The sequence below is a fragment of the Ceratotherium simum genome, chromosome 4 (assembly GCF_057802395.1).
Source record: "Ceratotherium simum simum isolate JZ-2026a chromosome 4, ASM5780239v1, whole genome shotgun sequence".
Lineage (NCBI taxonomy): Eukaryota > Metazoa > Chordata > Mammalia > Perissodactyla > Rhinocerotidae > Ceratotherium > Ceratotherium simum.
The window spans coordinates 20540229-20547394 of NC_141903.1; the positions used below are offsets into that span (position 1 = coordinate 20540229).

General features: G+C 41.9%; 2 pseudogenes; one reads left to right on the plus strand and one right to left on the minus strand.

Annotated features, from left to right (window-relative positions):
* Positions 1-238: 238 nt before the first annotated feature.
* Positions 239-2781, plus strand: LOC101395669 (serine/threonine-protein kinase MARK2 pseudogene; annotated as a pseudogene).
* A 3486-nt stretch (positions 2782-6267) lies between these two features.
* LOC101395927 (large ribosomal subunit protein uL23 pseudogene) lies at positions 6268-6790 on the minus strand (annotated as a pseudogene).
* Between the last annotated feature and the right edge of the window lie 376 nt (positions 6791-7166).

Sequence of the window (7166 nt, forward strand, 5' to 3'; positions counted from 1 at the left end):
TCCTTTTTATTTATTCTTTTTTCTCATTTCTTTTTTTACTTAGTTTTTTTATTTAGTTGATTTTTATTTTAGTCTGCCATCGTGTTTTGATTCCATTATAAAGATCAGTTCATCAGGTGGTCTTGGGAAGTGATTTTTTTCTTTTTTGAGGTGACCTGGACCAAGCTTCTCACTAGCTTTTCCCAGGTTTAGGCTGACCTTGAGCCACTTTGCTTTCAAGCCCAGCAGGAAATCCAACATGCCGCAGGGCCTCTCAGCCGTCTCTGCTGAGGAGGAGACTCATGTCGGCAACAACCAGCAACTTGAGACCATCAGCAAGGGTACTTTCACCATGGTGAAACTGGCGTGACACATCCTGACTGGGAAGAGGTAGCCATGAAGATCACTGACAAGACTCAACAGAATTCCTCCAGCCTCCAGAGTCTATCCCAAAAAGTAAAAATCACAAGGCTTTGAATCATCCCAACATGGTGAGATTATTTGAAGTGATAGAGACTGAGGACAAGAGTCCTTGTCACAGTGTGGGTGTGACACTAGTGGAGGTGAGTATCTAGTGGCTCATGGCAGTATGAAAGAAAAAAAGATCCAAGCCAAATTCTGCCAGATAGTGTCTGCTACAGTATTGGCACCAGAAGTTTATTTTCCGTAGAGACTTAAAGTCAGAAAACCAGCTCTTGGATCCTGACATGAACATCAAGATTGCAGACTTTGGCTTCAGCAACTCATTCACCTTTGGCAATAAGTTGGATACCCTCGGGAACAGTCCCCCTTTATGCTGCCCTGGAACTCTCCCAGGGCCAAAAGTATGGTGTTCTCACCCACTGTGGCTGTGTGGAACCTGGGAGTCATCCTCTACACACTGGTCAGTGGATCCCTGTCTTTGATGGACAGAACTTCAAGGAGCCACAGGAGGAAGTACTGGGCAAAATATACCATATTCCCTTTGACTATTGCGTGGAATGTTAAAACCTGCTCAAGAAATTTCTCATTCTCAATGTCCTAGCAAGAAAGGCACTTTAGAACAAATCACGGAGGATCCATGGATGAATGTGGTCATGAAGATGAGGAACTAAAGCTTTATGTAGTCACCCTCTGACTACAAGGACCCGGACGGCTGAGTTGATGGTGTCCACGGGTTACACATGGCAAGAGATCCAGGACTTGCTGGTGGGCCAGAGGTAAAACGAGGTGATGACCACCTATCTGCTCCTGGGCTTCAGAGATCCAAGCTGCAGGTCTACACCCTCACCTTGAAGCCCCAGCCTTCAGCAGCACTCCCTCCCTATGCCACAAAGTACAGCACTGGGGTCTCTGCCAACCACAAGCACTGAGTTTCAGCAAGCCCCTCATTCCTACTTTTAATTGCTGTATTAATCTGCTAGGGCTGTCATAACAAAACAGCACAGAATGGGTGGCTTAAACAACAGAAATTTATTTTCTCATAGTTCTGGAGGCTGGAAGTTCAAGATCAAGGTGCTATCAGGGCTGGTTTCTAGTGAGGTCTCTCTTCCTGGCTTGCAGACAGTCACCTTCTCACTGTGTCCTCACATGGCTTTTTCTTTGTGCCTGTGCATCCCTAGTGCCTCCACTTCGTATAAGGACACCACTCATTAAATTAGGGCTCATGATATCACCTTTATCACTTTATGACCTGATGATATGACCTTTATCACCTCTTTAAAGGCCTTATCTCCAAATACAGTTACATTGGGGGTTAGGGGTTCAATATATGAATTTAGGGCAGACACAATACAGTCCATAACAGTTGCTACTCTAAGAATACTCAGAGGAGCAAGACAGATCCTGAGGAGGATCAGGATACAGAGCAGAAAGCCAGCAGCACAGTCATCATGCCTGCCAGCCCACTATCCTGCTTGGAGAAGAAGACAACTACCCTTGGCCCAACTGCAAACAGCAGCCTCTCGATCAGCACAAATCAGAGGAGGAATTCCCCACCTTGGGAGAGAGTCAGCCTTGGCCAGGCCTCTATGCAGAAGGGCAGTGACAGCCTAATCATGCCAGGGTCCAGGGCCTTCAGGGCTTCTGCTTCTCCTGCAGTCTCCCCAGTCCTGCCCTGACAGCACTAGGAATCCAAGATGGCCTAGGTATAACCCCAACCATGCCTCTGGGCTGCACCTCACAGAGGGTAACTGTAAGGTGCTGCAGCCTAGCAATGTCCCCCAGTGTGTCCCTGTGGCCTCCCCCTTGACCCACAGCATCAGCAGCAGTGCTGGGACTCCAGATGTAACCAATTTTCCCAAGAATGTATCCAAAGGAAAACTCCATACACACTAGGGCAGCTCCAACAGGTACAGGACCAGCAAATTTTGCCCCATATAACGCTAGCCTCTCCCTCTGGCAATGGCCATGGCCAGCACTGGGCCACTGGAGGCTTTGGCAAGTTCTTCAAGTTTATATAGAGACATCTTTGTTTCATATTTGGTAGAAGGAACTTGAAAGAACCTGAAAGCAAAGATCAAGTGAAGACACTGAAACCCGGAGAGGCCAAGCCACACTCTGCACTGTACGTGGAGTATGAAAATCACAAGCTCCATGGAGCCCAATGATATGATGAGAAAATTCAGCAAGGTGCTCAACACAAATAGCTGCAAGTACGAGCTGAACAAGAAATGTTGTTGCTCTGCATACATGGCACCCCAGGGCCAAGAAGGATTCCCACAGTGGAAGGTGGAGATGTGCAAACTCCCACAGTGGTCTCTCATTCATTTACACACATACCTAGCAACTTCATGGCCCTCAAAAGCACTGCCTCTAAAATAACCAAAGACATTAAGCTTTAAAATGCTGCCAGATTTAGGGCAGTGAAACTACTCTATATGATACTATAATGGTGGATATACGTCATTATACATTTGTCAAGACCCACAGAATGTACAACACCAAGAGTGAATCCTAACATAAACTATGGACCTTAGGTGATAATGATGTGTCAATGTAGGTTCATCAATTTTAACAAATGCACCGCTCTGGTGGGAGATGTTGATAATGGGGGAGGCTGTGCATTTGTTGGGGCAGGGGAGATATGGAAAATCTCTATACCTTCCTCTCACTTTTGCTGTGAACCTAAAACTGCTTTTTAAAAAACAGTCTTTTTTTTAAAGGCTGCCAGGAATACTCCTAAAATTGATCTACAGATTCAACACAATCTCTATCAGAATCCCAGCTGATTTCTCTGTAGAAATGGACAGTCCGATTCTAAAATTCATATAGAATTGCAAGGGACCCAGAATATCCAAAACAGTCTTGAAAAAGAACAAAGTTGGAGGACTCACACTTCAAAACTTTCTACAAAGCAACAGTAACCAAAAGAGAGTGGTACTGGCATAAGAATAGACATATAGAGAATTAAGAGCCCAGAAATAAACCAATGTGTTTATGGTCAACTGATTTTTGACAAGGATGCCAACACCATTCAATGGGGAAAGAATAGTCTTTTTAACAAATTGTGTTGGGACAAGTGGATAGCCACATGCTAAAGAATGTATTTGGACCCTTAGCTCACAACATTTATAAAAATTTATTCAAAAGTTCAAAGACCTAAATGTAAGAGCTGAAATAATAAAACTCTTAGAAAACACAGGGGTAAATTTTCAAAACCTCAGATTTGGCAATGGTTTCTTAGATATGACACCAAAAGCACAAACAACAAAAGAAAAAACAAAATGGACTTCATTAATATTAAAAACTTTTGTGCATCAAAGGATATAATCAAGAAAGTGAAAAGACAACCTCAGGATGGGAGAAACTAGTTGCAAATCACATTTCTGATAAGGGCCTAGCATCCAGAATATAAACTTAACAACAAAAAGACAAACAACTCAAAAAATGGACAAAAGACTTGAATAAACATTTTTCCAAAGAAGATATAAAAATGGCCAATAAACACACGAAAAGATGCTCAACATCATTAGTCATTAGGGAAACGCAAATCAAAACCACTTCAAACCCAATAAGATGGCTATAATAAAACAAAAACAAAACAGAAATGACATGTGCAAGGATGTAGAGAATTGGAACCCTCATACATTGCTGGTGGAAATGTAAAACAGTGTTGCCACTATGGACAACGGTGGTTCCTCAAAAAGCTAAGTATAGAATTACCATATGACCTTGTATTTCCACTCCTAGGTATATATCCAAAAGAACTGAAACAAATGTTCACATAAAAACCTGTACACAAATGTCTAAAGCAGTCTATTCACAAAAGCCAAAAAGTGGAAACAACCCAACTGTCCATCAATGGATGAATGGATAAACAAAATGTGTTATAGCCATGCAATCAAATATTACTTAGCCATGAAAAGGAATGAAGTACTGCTACAGGCTACACCATGGATGAACCTTGGAAACATTATGCTAAGTGAAAGAGGCTAGTCACAAAAGACATATTATATGATTCTATTTATATGAAATGTCCAGAATAGGCAAATCTATAGAGAGGATGCATTAGAAATCAAATTAGTGGTTGCTTAGAGTTGGAAGGATGGGGGGACAGGAGAGTGATGGTAAAGGTACAAAGGTTCTCTCTGTGGTAATGAAAATGTTCTAAAATTAACTGTGGTGATGGCTGCACATATCTGTGACTATACTAAGACACACTGAATTGTATACTTTAAATAGGTGAATTGTATGGTATGTGAACTATACTGTTATCTGAATAAAGCTGTTTTTAAAAAATAGATAAATAGGGGCCGGTCTCATGGCGTAGCAGTTAAGTGTACACACTCTGCTGCTGGCGGCCCGTGTTTGGATTCTGGACACACACTGATGCACCACTTGTCAGGCCATGCTGTGGTGGTGTCCCATACAAAGTGGAGGAAGATGGGCACAGATATTAGCCCAGGGCCAGTCTTCCTCAGCAAAAAGATGAGGATTGGCATGGATGTTAGCTCAGGGCTGACATTCCTCACAATAAATAAATAAATAAATAAATAAATAAATAAATAAATAAATAAATAAATAAAAACGTTGCCAGGAACCACCTGGAAGACAAGAGGAGGGGCCAGCTGGCTCCATGTGCTGGCCTGCCACTCAAAGCCACCCCAAAGGCAGAGACTGGACTGGTCTGTTTCCCCGGAGGCGCTTCTCCCTTCCCCTGCCCTTCTGTGTCTTTTCTTCCGTGTTTGTGGGAAAAGGCAGATGGTTCTGTAAAATAAAGACAAAAATCTAAACTCTTCCTCCTTCCTCCTTCCTCCTTCTTCCTTTCTCTGTTCCTTCTCCTTCTCCTCCCCCTCTCTGGTGTTTTTTAACCAAAGCAAGACTTTAGTTACATACAGGGGGAATTGAGCAAATAATTAAACACATCAAAGATAATAGAAATAAGGGTTCTCACTGGAAAACAAGTTACAAACATGGAAAAGAGGAAGGCAAGAATAAACCTTGTCGTGTTGGATTGGAATTGGAAGTATTAGTGTGAACTCATGGTTTTAATATAGATAGACAAATATATATGTGTGTGTGTGTATGTGCCCATTCTGTCCACTAAAAGATAACAAGAATGACATTCCAGTAACAGCGAGTACCTCTAGTGCCCAGATCTTGGTTTCTATATATTATCCTCCACTTAAGAAACCAAGGCTCTTCAGAGAAATGGCTGACTCCAGGGCTAGGGAGGGAAAATACAAGATAAACCTGCAATATCTTTTGGCTCCAGAAAGTAAGGAAGGGCTCAAAGAATGATCAGGGCATACCAAAAAGACACAAAAATATAAATAATCTAGAGCAATCTTTTAAATGGGAAAATGCTAGAATCATTCTTTTTAAAATCAAGAATGGGATGGGATCCCACTAATACCACTTCTATTCACATTGTGAAAGTCTGAGCCAGTACAATAAGATAAGAAAAAGAAATGAGTTCTAAGAATTGGACGAGAATAAAATCTATAGTTAATTGCATAACATATGATTATTTAAAAAGAAAACTCAAAAGTATATATCTAGATAAATTATTAGAAATAATAGAGTTTAGCAAGTAGGCTGGTTATAAGATTTTTTTGTTTTGTTTTTTTCTTTTCTGAGGAGATCAGCCCTGTGCTAACATCTGCCAATCCTCCTCTTTCTATGCCAAGGAAGACTGGCCCCGGGCTAACATCTGTGCCCATCTTCCTCCACTTTATATGGGACGCCACCACAGCATGGCTTGCCAAACAGTGCGTCTGTGCGCACCCGGGACCCGAACCGGCGAACCCCAGGCCGCCGCAGCAGAGCGCGCGCACTTAACCTCTTGCGCCACCGGGCCAGCCCCTAAGATTTTTTTTTTATGGTGAAAAAATTTATATTTAGAATTAGCTGGCTAGACTCAGTTTAGATGATCTCAATTTTGTTGGCAATATACAAAGCATCATAGTCAGGAGCCAGCTGAACATATGCCTTCTCTCTATCATCAGGCCTGATTAGGGTGTTGACCTTGGCCATGTCAATGTCACAGAGCTTCTTCACAGCCATTCTGATCTGGTGCTTGTTGGCTTCGACATCCACAATGAACACAGATGTGCTGCTGTCTTCTATCTTCTTCATGGCCGATTTGGTAGCCAGGGGGAACTTGATGACAGCATGGTGGTCAAGCTTGTTTCTCCTGGAGGCACTCTTCTGAGGCTATTTGGACTGCCTCCTGAGCTGCTGCTGGAAGGTGGGTGACATGAAGATCTTTTTTCTGTGGCTGTGGACATGTTTCAGCACTGCCTTCTTGGCCTTCAAAGCCTTTGGCTTCGGCTTTGGGAGGAGCAGGGGCTTCCTTCACTTTTGGTGCCACCTTCATGAAAAGGATTAATATTTTTTAAGTTGCATTTCTATATATCAGCAACAAACAATTAGAAAATATAATTTAAAAAATCCATTTACAGTAGTTCAGAGAATATCAGGATAAGAAAACAATCTAACTAAAGATGTGTCAGAACTATGATGGAAATTATAAAACTTTATTAAGATATTAATAAGACCTAAATAAAAAGAGAAATATTTACCATGTCCATGGGTAGAAAGACAATATTGTGGAGATCCATTCTCTCCAAATTTATCCAGATTCAATGCTAAATCTCAACATGGTTTTACATGGAACTTGACAAGATGATTCTAAAATATATATGGAAGAGGAAAGGACCAAGAATGGCTAAGATCACCCAAAGAAGAGCAGGAGAGGGGACTTA